This window comes from Triturus cristatus, chromosome 5_1 (assembly GCF_964204655.1).
Source record: "Triturus cristatus chromosome 5_1, aTriCri1.1, whole genome shotgun sequence".
NCBI classification, from domain to species: domain Eukaryota; kingdom Metazoa; phylum Chordata; class Amphibia; order Caudata; family Salamandridae; genus Triturus; species Triturus cristatus.
Window position 1 is genome coordinate 639248125 of NC_140587.1, and position 13104 is coordinate 639261228.

Here is a 13104-nt window from a genome sequence, read left to right on the forward strand (position 1 = left end):
CAGGAGGGGCGCCCAAGCCAGGCGAGGTCCCCCCCTCGACCGGATAGAACTGGAGGTGCCGGGGGTAAAACCCGGGGCCGGCCTAGGTGTTGGTGGCGCCTTGTGCAACCATGTTTGTTGGCACCCCCAACGCCACCTTCACCACGCATTCTCTCACTAGCCCCCTTTAACAGTGACCAAGTCTCCCTAACCACACTCAGCTGCATTGAATTAGTATATAGCGACACTCCTACCCTTGTAGAGTGTCCGAACACTTTGCATCGCACACACATTACGCAGAGCCAATAATTCATATGCGTGTGAATCGGTGTATCACAAATGTTACCTAAGCCAAAGGACTCAAGGTGTATGAGTCTCATGTCATCCCTACTGGTAGGCAATATAGTTAAAGGATGTTTAGTGCAGAAAATCACATGCTCAGAGTCGCGTTCTGGCCCAATTACCTGTTTTGCCACAATAATCAATGTTCTAATAATGTATGCTTTGCAAATAACCAAAGAATGCCTCTTTTGAAAACAGTGACCTGCTGACCTATTTACATCATACGCACTCTGTAATCTACTTGGCACACGTTCTATGCAGCAGGCAAATTAACCCTCTGCACGAACTTCACCGAAGTCAAAACCTCAACTATACAAATCCTGCTCGCTCTCCAGGAAGAAAGAATCACACGCCTTGTCCTGATATTTATGTGAGGCCTGGAATCGCCGCGGGGTGAACGGAGCATCCGGTGCTTCAAGAAGCGAAATAAACTTCCAAACCCGGCACCCCCCAAGACAAGCACTTGGTGCGCTGGGCCCCGGTGCACCGCCCTACCTAACAGCAGGCCAATTGCTTATTCACTTAATCTCCACAGCCGTTTTGGCCCCGATGCTCCTAATGCCAGCCATCTCTGTATTACAATAATTGTCCTGTTCTTGCTAACACTCCTAGAAATTGCAGTGGCCATAATCCAGGCTTACGTCTTCGTCCTTCTATTAAGCCTCTATTTACAAGAAAACGTCTAATGGCACACCAAGCACACGCCTATCATATAGTAGACCCAAGCCCTTGACCCCTCACAGGAGCCAATGCAGCCCTTCTCCTAACCTCCGGCTTAGCAATATGGTTTCACTTTGGACCAATAACCTTAAAAACACAGGGAATGGTAATTATACTATTAACCATACTCCAGTGCAGACGAGACATCATTCGAGAGGGCACATTTCAGGGGCACCACACCCTCCTGTACAAAAAAGGGGCTTCGATACGGAATAATCTTGTATATTACATCAGAGGTCTTCTTTTTCTTAGGGGTTTTCTGAGCATTTACAACTCTAGCCTTGTATAGGCTGAGGAACAAAAAGTCCTCCACTACTAGCCGGCCCCATACAATGCGACTCACCCCAGCGTAAGTGGTAGGCATGGATTGTCTGAATACGAACCAAAAGTGGAGTGCGAGTGGAGCCCCACGCTAACCCAGCAGAGCCCTGCCTCGGGGTCCGCCCCCCCCCCCCCGGGTGGTAACCCGCGCTCAGGTCGTTATCCACTACCACCCCCGCGCGGGAGGGCCCTGGCACCCGGATGTGTGGGACCGCCAGCGCTGCTCACGGCCCGCCACCCAGAGACCACGCTCCACGTGCGCAACAGGCCGCCCCACCTCAAAACAATATGCCTAAATAACTAATTTCAGGAGATTCACATAAGGATTGTGACAACATCCACACGCTATCGCGTTCAAAACAATTACAATTATAAGGGCGGCACTGTGTCATTCTCCGCCTGCCGTGTGCAAACCAATTTGTAGAGCCCCCGAATATGTAGGACACATGCATATTCCACCTTAAGATATAGGGACGATGTCAATATGGCACACTTCTACAAGACTAGTGAACGCTCTCGTTCATAAACACTACCTACGATGGACATCGGAGTCCATCACATGAGCTTGCAACAGCCCGTGCACACTACCCGGATCGAAAACAGACCAGCAAGAAAAGCAGTCTGCTGGACAGCCCGGTGCGGATCGGCCTACTCATTGACTGCCGCAGTCCTGCCCCTTCTCTCCTATAGTCCTCCGAACGCTTCTTCCACTCTCAAACTTGACCCCCGGTCACTTCCATAAAAGTGCAAGGCCCAGGAGCCCTTCTGGCGCCATCTCAGTAGGATCCCGGCTCACGCGGTTACTCACAGGCATGTTTGCGCAGACACAGCCGCTGCTAGCAACGGCGTCAGGGCAGCGCGGGTTATTCCCAATGGTGCCACTGCTAACTGCGCAAGGGGCCTACAACAAAAACACTCGAACCTGCACCGATGTAGCACCCGCGCTCAATGGGCCTACACTCACACTCCCCCTCCAGCGCTCAGAGCCCTTGACAATCCTGCGCCATCGCCGCATCTTGGCGTGGGGGGGGGGGGGGGGAGGGTCACCTTTTTAAAATGGGCGCACCCATTTGCAACCTTAATCAATGTTCAAATAATGTACGCTTTGCGGTGTATCTGCAGTTCTATACGAACGTGTGTAGCTCACTGTTGAGTATTAGGACTAATATAAATTGCGAGTAACAAAAAGGAGGCCTCCTTTGCAAATAGTAACCAGCTGACCTATTTACATCATACGCACTCTGTTATATACTTGGCACACGGTCTTTGCAGTAGGCGTATTAACCCTCTGCACGAACTTCACAGAAGTCAAACCCCCCAACTATCCAAAATCCTGCTCGCTCTCCAGGAAGATAATTAATCACACCAGTAATCTTGACAATTATGTGAGGCTTGCTAATTGCCGCGGAAAGAAAGAAACGCAGCATCCGGTGCTTCAAAAGGAATACTAACTTACAAACTCGGAGCCCCCAAGAAGCCAGGACTCGCTGCGATGCTTTAAATCTGGCCCTGCCGGGGCCTTCCACACGCAATCGAAGAGCTCTACCAACTGAGCTACCCCCATTCGCATTATGACCCGAGCAGCGCGAGACAAATTCATTTGTAGGGGGTGCTACACTAGTCGCAACAGACTCACCGATGTGCTAACACTGGTCCCCGCACCGAAGTCGGCAGGCCAAGCTGAAGTGCCACATCCACTCGTGCAACCCGGTGCCACAGCGCAGCGCCGGAGTACGTCATCCAGGCGCTTGGCGCGATACAATTCACACTAACCTCGCTGTCCCCAACGCAGACGGCGGCGAGGGACTCGGACGACCGGCAAGGCAAACGAGCGGACAAGAGGGCGAGGAGGGGGCGGGGACCGAATATGTACCCCCCCCTTGGCTCCTCCCCGCCGGAAGCAGCTACCTGACTGGGGTCTCCCTAGGTCAAGCCCAGGGACACGACCTCCCACCCCTGTGCCTTCCTGTGGCACTAAGGCGGCCGCCCTCAAGGGGGCGGGCCGCTGCGCAACCCCCACCCCGGGCAGCCTTACAATCCGCCGTGATACGGAGCACTTTCTGACCTCCAGCATGGCAGTCAAATCGAAATGCACCGCTTCGACCGACGAAACAGTGGACGGCGGTATGACCAACCAACCACCATTGTAAACGGCCCTAAGTGTAATATTTGGGAAGAAGGAAACAGTCTCTTTTTTACTGGCGTCAAAGGGACTTTTAAGAAAATCTCTGGTCAGTAAAAGATTGGCAAATGTTTCACATCTCTGCACATTTTCACCTTCGCTTACGTAGATAGCGTACCTCTTAGGACCACTGAAAAAACATGAGCATTCTTAAAATACATATCTTCTATGGAAACTTTTTATCCTACTAAAAGTGAAATGTCTACTTTAAGCAATTTTATTGCACGTGATAAATTTAGCATGACCATCTTTACTAAGTTAGGACAAGCTTATAATAATACTTTATCCATCCAGTCCCTAATTCCACCTTTTCTCACGACAACGACATCACGATGAAATAGCATAATCGGATGTATTATGTACATTAAAGCATTGACATGAATTTCTTAAAATCATAGCGTTTCTAATCTTCCAATCTACAAAAAAATCATGTTTGTTTTTACAATGCAAATCTGTCGCAGATTATTTATTTATAACCGCAATTGAGTGGAAGAAACTGCGATAATGAGGCGATCAAGAGAGGAAGCAGTAAAGCTGCAACACATTCCGCTGGGGAAAAAGTGAAAACAAAACAGCTGTCGGGGTAATGCTTTTCAGAGGCAGCAAACTAAACTAAGCAGTTTATCTGTGCTCAATTAAAGTTTGATGTCCTGAACATTGTGCAGAGCTACTCAGGCTTCACTGATGTATTTCTAGATACAGTAATGCTATTGTAGCGTACAAATGAGGACTTCGGTTGCTAAGATGATGTCCCCCCCTTACTCCCCCGTTTCTGTTATGGCATGTGCGCTAGCATTTACTTCCGGTAGCCGGCAGAGCTGAAAACAGATTGTAATTCTTGCGATTTTTTTACAGAAATAGAAATCACTTTAAAAAATACAGATTTTATTATTGGCAGATGTGATGAGTGCAAATCACGCAGTTTTGGACAAGTGACTTTGAAAGTCAATACACAAAGTCAAAGTGTACTGATTGGCTTCCAGTGTGTGGTTGAACACTGCACACCTCGCCTTAGCAAATTGAACAAGGAGATGTCCGGAATAAAATGTTTTATTCGCATCCAACAGACAGAGTCGTCTTCGGTTTCAGGACTAATGGTATTCAAAACCCTGCCTCCTCTCCTGAAATGAAGAAACACTTGTCTGTCTGTTCATTTTTAGGTCTTGCGTGAGACACCGCGCTTGAGAGACATTTTGTAACCTTGAAGGGGGCTTAGAGCCCTCCCATTGCTTACCACTGGTTGGCTTCATCATCACTCTTAAGTTTGCAGTCCTTTTTCCGTCTCGCTCCCTCTCCTGCTTCAAACATGCTGAGAAAGTCTATTTTCAGACTGTGTGTGTTCATTATGTTTTTCTGATTCTAGTTGTTTTCGTTGTATGACAGTCATGTCCTTCAGTGTGCCTTTGCATCCTCCCTTCCACTTTCTTTCTCCGTCCATGTTGCCCTTGCCCCCTTCCTTCCCAACCTCCGCCCCTGCAGCTTTTGACCCCTCTCAACATCTTTGTTATTGCTTCACACATGCTACACCATAGCTGAGAACATTTATTTAGTACACGTGTCACTTACATATTTCTGACTTTTGTTGTTTTAGTTGTTTTGCAGACATGATATTTCTTTGTGTTGCCCACTCTCTCTCGGTCCGTCTGTGTTGCCTTTTGAGCAGCGTCCATATGCCTATGCCCCCCTCATTCCCACTCATCTTCCCTCCATCCCACCTTTATGCCCTACTCCCTCCAACCTCCGTCCCTGTGACTTTTGACCCCTCTCTCTGTATCTCTGTCAATCAATCATGGGTTTATTAAGAACACCTTCTCACCCGAGAGAGTCTCAAGGCGCTGGGTGGTGGGCACAGCTTCTGGATGATCAAGTCGATCTGTCAAGAGCCAGGTCTTGAGGTCTTCGTGAACTTGGAGAATGTTGGTGTCTATCGGAGGTGGAGTTGGAGGGTGTTCCATGCCTTGGCCACGAGGAAGGTTAACGAACATCCTCCTATTTTTGTCTTGCTGATGCAAAGGCACCGTAGCAAGGGAGAGCTGGGCTGAGCGGAGGGATCTTTGTGGTGCATGGAATTAGAGGCGGTAGGTCAGGTATGCAGGTCCGGTGTTGTGCAGGGCTTTGTGGGCGTGGGTGAGAAGCTTGAAGGTGATTCTCTTCTTGATGGGGATACAATGTAGTGTCTGCAGGTGTTGGGTGATGTGGCAGTGGAGAGGTAGGTTGAGGACTTGTCTGGCAGATGGGTTCTGGACATTCTGGAGTTTGCAGGTGAGGTTCTTGTTGATTCCGGCATTGAGAGCATTGCCATAGTCAAGTCTGCTGCTGATGAGGGCGTGGGTGATGGTTTTTCTGTGCTTGAGGGGGAATCCTTTGAAGGTCTTTTGTAGGAGTCATAGGAGTCCGTCTTTTTTTTTACTGCTTCAAACATGCTACACCATAGCTGATAAAATGTATTTTCAAAGTGTACATATCATATACGTTTTTCTGAGTTTTGTTGTTTTAGTAGTAGTGCAGGCATTATATTCCTTTGTGTTGCCCTCTCTCTCCATTTGTCCATTTAGTCTTTACCCTCTTCCTTCCTTCCTCCTACCTTCTGTCTATGTGCTTTTGCCACATAGCTCCTAACCTCTGTTCCTGTGACTTATGACCCCTCTCTCTGCTATGATACCATACCATACCATACCATGCTATAACCAGGGCTGTAAGGGGGCTCGGTCCCTCCGGGCTTGAGACCTCTAGTAATTTAAAACAAACATTGAAAAGGGTCCCTATCAGACTCTCTTTTCATGACCTTAACGTTTTTGCACTCATAAACACTGATCAATTTCTGTACAATGAATGTAAGAAACATTAAGGTAATCCATTTCAGTGGTTTATTTCCTTTTTATATTTTACATATTTTACCTGGTTCAGTGACTAAATATCGAGGGACATAATACAGAATGCCCAAAATATCGACGCCAAAATATAGAAGGACAGAATATCGACTCCCTATCTACAAACAGGTAAGTACTAAAATATCGATTCCAAAATATAGAATGTTAAAATATAGTTAGCTAAAATATCGAATTTTTTAAATGTATTAAAAATAATATAAAAGTAATTAAATATTAAAAACAATTAAATAAAACATACATAATATAATATAAAAAATCTTAAAATGTAAACATAATAAAAGTCGAGCTTTTGTTGGATAGTGAGAGCGTAAAAATTACTATTCCCACTCCAGTGAGTGCAACAGTAGGGAAAACATTGGATAGCGTAGTGGTAAAAATTACTATTCCCACTCCAAAGAGTGCAACAGTAGGGAAAGCGTTGGATAGCGGGAATGGAAAAATTACTATTCACACTCCAGTGATTGCAACAGTAGGGAAAGCGTTGGATAGCGGGAATGGAAAAATTACTATTCCCACTCCAGTGAGTGCAACAATAGGGGAAGCGTTGGATAGCGGGAGGGTAAAAATTACTATTCCCACTCCAGTGAGTGCAACAGTAGGGAAAGCGTTGGACATCGTAGGGGTAAAAATTACTATTCCCACTCCAGAGAGTGCAATAATAGGGAAAGCGTTGGATAGCATAGGGGTAAAAATTACTATTCCCACTCCAAAGAGTGCAACAATAGGGAAAGCGTTGGATAGCGGGAGGGTAAAAATCACTATTCCCACTCCAGTGAGTGCAACAGTAGGGAAAGCGTTGGACATCGTAGGGGTAAAAATTACTATTCCCACTCCAGAGAATGCAACAGTACGGAAAGCATTGGATAGCGGGAGTGTAAAAATTACTATTCCCACTTCAGAGAGTGCAACAGTAGGGAAAGCGTTGGACATCGTAGGGGTAAAACTTACTATTCCCACTCCAGTGAATGCAACAGTAGGGAAAATGCTGGATAGCGGGAGGGTAAAAATTACTATTCCCACTTCAGAGAGTGCAACAGTAGGGAAAGCGTTGGATAGCGGAAATGGAAAAATGACTATTCCCACTCCAGTGAGTGCAACAATAGGGAAAGCGTTGGATAGCGGGAGGGTAAAGATTACTATTCCCACTCCAGAGAGTGCAACAGTAGGGAAAGCGTTGGATAGCGGGAGGGTAAAAATTACTATTCCCACTCCAGAGAGTGCAACAGTAGGGAAAGCGTTGGATAGCGTAGGGGTAAAAATTACTAATCCCTCTCCAAAGAGTGCAACAGTAGGGAAAGCGTTGGATAGCGTGGGGGTAAATATTACTATTCCCACTCCAGAGAGTGAAACAGTAGGGAAAGCTTTGGATAGCGTAGGGGTAAAAATTACAATTCCCACTCCAGAGAGTGCAACAGTACAGAAAGCATTGGATAGCAGGAAGAGAAAAATTACTATTCCCACTCCAATGAGGGCAACAGTAGTTAAAGCGTTGGATAGCGTAGGGGTAAAAATTACTATTCCCACTCCAAAGAGTGCAACAGTAGGGAAAGCGTTGGATAGCGAGAGGATACAATTTACTATTCCCACTCCAGAGAGTGCAACAGTAGGGAAAGCGTTGGATAGCGGGATGGAAAAAATTACTATTCCCACTCCAGTGAGTGCAACAGTAGGGAAAGCGTTGGATAGCGTAGGGGTACAAATTGCTATTCCCACTCCAAAGAGTGTAACAGTAGGGAAAGCGTTGGATAGCGGGAGGGTAAAAACTACTATTCCCACTCCTGAGAGTGCAAAAGTAGGGAAAGTAATGATTTACATTTAAAATAAGATTACATTAATTATCAATACCAATAAAAAGTTAATTATAAATAATTACCAATTAATAACAATTAATTAGCATTGAAAAATATTAATTAGCAATTAATAAAAATTAATTACCAATTAATACAAATTAATTACCAATTAATAATTAATTATCAATTATCAATACACGTAAATAAAAAAATTAATATTTACTTTATTACAATTAATTTACTTCCCACCCAATTCCCCTATAAACCCACAACCCACTCCCAATAATAAAAAATACAATTAACATTATTATCAATTAATCAATTAATGAACATAATTTTGCAATTATTAAAAATCAATTAGCAATTCATACAAATTATTTACCCATTAATACACATTAATTACCAAATAATAATTAATTATCAATTAATTATCAATACACATAAATAAAAAAATAATTATTTACTTTATTACAATTAAATTACTTCCCACCCAATTCCCCTACAAACCCACAACCCGCTCCTAATAATAAAAAATACAATTAACATAATTATCAATTAATCAATTAATATAAATTAATTACCACTTAATAAAAAATAATTACCAATTAATAATTAATTATCAAACAATTAATTATCAAAACATATAAATATAATTAATATTTAATTAACCATAATTAAATTACTTCCCACCCTATTCCCCTATAAACCCACAACCCGCTACGGAATTAAATTACGCAAAAATTAAATTACATAAAATTCATTAGTTTAAATAAATTAAACATACATTACAAAAATAATACATAATTTTAACACATATACTACCATAAATAACACCAAAAAAAAATCGATATTATAGATATCTATATTTTTTAATTCGATATTATGGTAATCTATATTTTAAAATTCGATATTATGGAATTCTATATTTTTAAATTCTATATTATGGAAATCGATATTTTGTACCCCAATTTCGATATTCTGACCTATCTATATTTTGATAATTCGATATTCTGTCCACTCTAAATTTTAACTTCGATATTCTGGGCAGTCGATATTTTGGAATCGATATTTAGGGTGTTCACCATTTTACCTAGTTTTGCATTCCCTAAGAGTGTTAGCTATTCCAAGTATGTGGGGTTTCTGTATACCTTTCATGCAGCATACTGCTCTCGGATAGTTCTTACTTTGAACCGAGTTGCCATCAGGTGTTTACAGCATGCCACGACTGAGAAATCTGGAGTTGAGACAGAAGGCAGTATGAAGTTTTCACACTGTCTGTTAGTATTTCAAAAAAGGTTTTCAGAACACATGGTCATCAAATATTTTGCCTCCCTTCTGAACACACAGAAAAAGGGTCCTGTATTCCGGTTACAATTGTTATTCTATGTAATGTGTTTGAAGAAGGTATACAGTTGCCAAACATGACAAGGCAAAAGTAAAAATTAAGAGCTTACAGGTGAGTGGGGGTCGTGTGTGTTAGGAGGGTTGTCAAAAGAAGGAGATGCGAGGACGTGCATTCAGGAGAGAGTGAAAAGATTGTGCTGAAGAGGAAAGAATTGAGGTCTAATGTATGTAGATCGAGGAGATGTGGACAGAAAAACTGTGTACACGTCTAACACAGAGTGAACATAGTGGGAGTGACTCAGACACTTTGAAGACCACTACCTCCTCCACAGTCCTCAAAATGTTTAAAATTATTGTTGTTACTCCCTTGTCTTAAACAGTTAACACCCATTGACAAAGGCAGTTGTCATGAGAGGTTTAAGGTGTTTGTTAGATGTTGTTTTATATATATGGATGCAATAACAAAGTTCAGAAGAACCAGCATACCGGTTGGTGGGCACACCATGGGAATTACAGAAATGAAGGGCCTCCATTTATGAAGAAGTCACGAAGTGCAGCGCAGCAAGTAACCTTGCTGCACTGCACTGCGTGACAGGGAAAGGGCGGGAATGAGCCATATTTAAGGCAACACAGCACATTCTGTCCTTTCCCTTATGCTGGCACCCTTTTTGCAGACTAACACCGTCGCAGGCACTCTTAGTTCATCATAGTTCAGCATAGTTCATCAGCCCTGTCACCACTGCAAGTGCTGGTCCCAGAACTTGAGACAATAATTTTACCATTGCTGCACTTAGCAAAGAGACAAGACCTACTCACTGCAGCCATGGGTTCATACCGCAATTAAATATCTTGCAGTTGCCAAACCTAATGGCTTCAGGTTCTTAAACCCAAACTCTACGAACCAAACAAATTGTCGTTTGTGACCCCAAATAATAGCATCACCTTCCTGTTTCTTGGCAGACCTCCTGAATCGAACATTGTAATCATCTCTCTGTTTAGATGCCAATAAACCACAATACCTGGAATCAAATTGTATTGATGCCCTCTCTCTCATTAGAGATGCCAACATAATTTCATCTGAATTCATACCTTTGGCTAGTTTTTCCATACTAGATCAGTGGTAGCCTGCATTGTCACTGGATAGTAGCTCCATGTAATCGATAACACACTTGAAGTAAAGTCTGGAGCTGGATAATGTGGCGGTGTGGTCACAAGTATCTTCTCATTAGTGGTTTGAAAGCACTGAATCTGGTCCAGTGGGGTTGCAGCTTGGGCATGAACTAAGCAGAACAGTGTCCACAATGACATTAACAAACGAGAATCTAAATTGCTCATAATTTTGAAACAAGTGATCTTGACAGCCAAATGTAGAACACACTTGGGGTCACGTATAACTGGCTTGTCATTCCAGTCATAGGAGCTGATAGAAAGTGAATATGATAACATTTGTAGAAGCTGATTGGGAGAAGTACATCACTGGCAGGAGGTAGATTCCACCACTAGTGGCATCCTGAAAACCTCTGACGGTTCCACCAAGAATCACCTAGGCTTATCCACAAGCCAAATTGAAGACTCGACCTCGGCCACTATTCCAGCCACTTCCAGCGCTACAAGATAACAGTACCTGCCCTCCTGGCTGCAATCCAAGATAGCTACCCTTTCCTACAAGGTGATACTGATGCGCTTTAACTGTCATGAGATCATCTATTGTTTTAAAAAAGTGCCAGGAACAAGTCTTAGAGATGTGGACAAGCTTGGTTGCCTGACCATCAGATTAGGGTATCGTCATCCCCACTTCAACTTTATAATACTATAGTAGTAGAGCACAATGGAGGGCAGTAACTGTAATGTAGGGGCGAAGCTGATTGTTTTGTGCAGGATAAATATTCTAAGAGAGTTGACTTGCATAACATTCTTGTAGAATATTCTGGAAGTATGCAGAACACATAGAAAGAGGACAATGCCTTGAGGAATTGTTTTTGTGCACGAAGATATCCCTTCCTGAACAACAACAATTCTGCTTGTAACCCAGGCACCCTTGCACCGGAGTGCAAGGGTACCTGCATTGGCCCTAGGCTGCTTGAAGTTCACTAGTGCCCTATTCTCTCCCTTTCACGCAACGTAGCACAGAAAGTTACTTTGCTACACTGTGTTGCCTGAACAATTAGTAAATCCAGCTCACACTGTTTTACAATTTAAGGACTGCAGAATGTTTTATTTCATTTTATCTTGGGGCTAAATTCCATAATACAAAACTGTGCAACTAGCAGAGCTGTGTAGATTTGATTTGTCTAAATAATATGTTATGTTATAACCTATGACCTATTTCTAATCTTCTGATATTGCGCTTCTATATTTTTAAGAGAGTATATCGTTTTTTAGGTCTCGCTGAGTCAGCGCGCATGCGCTGCTCGGAGAGACATTTTGTATTTGAGATTTCAAAGTGCTGCTGGCTGGCCTAGCACTTCCGTGCACGTGAGCATGCACGCGCGCAGCCGCCATGCGCAGCCGCCATGTATCTTTCCTCCGCGCAATCACTTTCACTTCTTCATTTTCCGTAACCCCGCCTCCAAAAGCTCTGTGTTGAACATTTTTACGCTACTTTATGTATTACTTAAGCGCTTGCTCCTTTCTCTGTGGGTCTTAGGCTTGTGTCACTGTCTCGCGCTAGCAGTGTCCCGCGCGCTGCTCATTTGTTTGCTGTTCTCTGCGCTCTCTGTACAGTTTTACACAGCGTGAGCCTGGCCCAACGGTATTGGAGCGAATTTCATGATCACCAGATTACATTACACAGGGTCCGTTTTTAGGCATGGGGTAATTACGCGATGTGGCCAGAATCACAGGATGTTGGGCCGAGGTCGGGACTCGAACTCGGTTCAACAGTTCCATGCTAGGCAGCTCTGGCCTCTTCGGTGACCCTACAGACTCTAATGCACACACCCCTTTTTAGGTCTCGCTGAGCCAGCGCATGCGTTGTCAGCGAGACATTTAGTATGTGGGCTACCAAAAGCTGGCTGGCCACGGGCGTGCGGTTACGCGCACAATGACGAGCAGAGATGTCATATGGCTTTCCTCTCTCATCATGGTGCGCGCACATCGCACACCACTCGCCAGCCAGCCTGCTTTCACTTTTGCGCCTCCGTCTTTCCTGCTCTGCTTCAATGCTCCTCCTCCTCCTCCACCACAGAGCAGAGCGTGAGAGATGACGTTACAAAATAAGAAGCATTAAGATTACTGAACATGACCCTCTTATTCAAAAGAAGAAAAGTTCTGACTTACACAAAACCTGTGACCTAGAGGTTTGTTCGCACGCGGATTGCTGCAGAAGCCACTCTTACCCCTTCAACATATCTTTCCCAGCACATACCCGCAACGATACAAATGCATATCACATGTAATGTGCAAAATACCTTTAACAGAACATGGCTTGTTTCACCCATAACAGAAGGCACTCTCTCTTGCGAGATATTTTTTTGTTGTTATCTATTTTAGTTAGTTTTTCACGTACCTCCACCACGTGCCATGAAAGGCCACG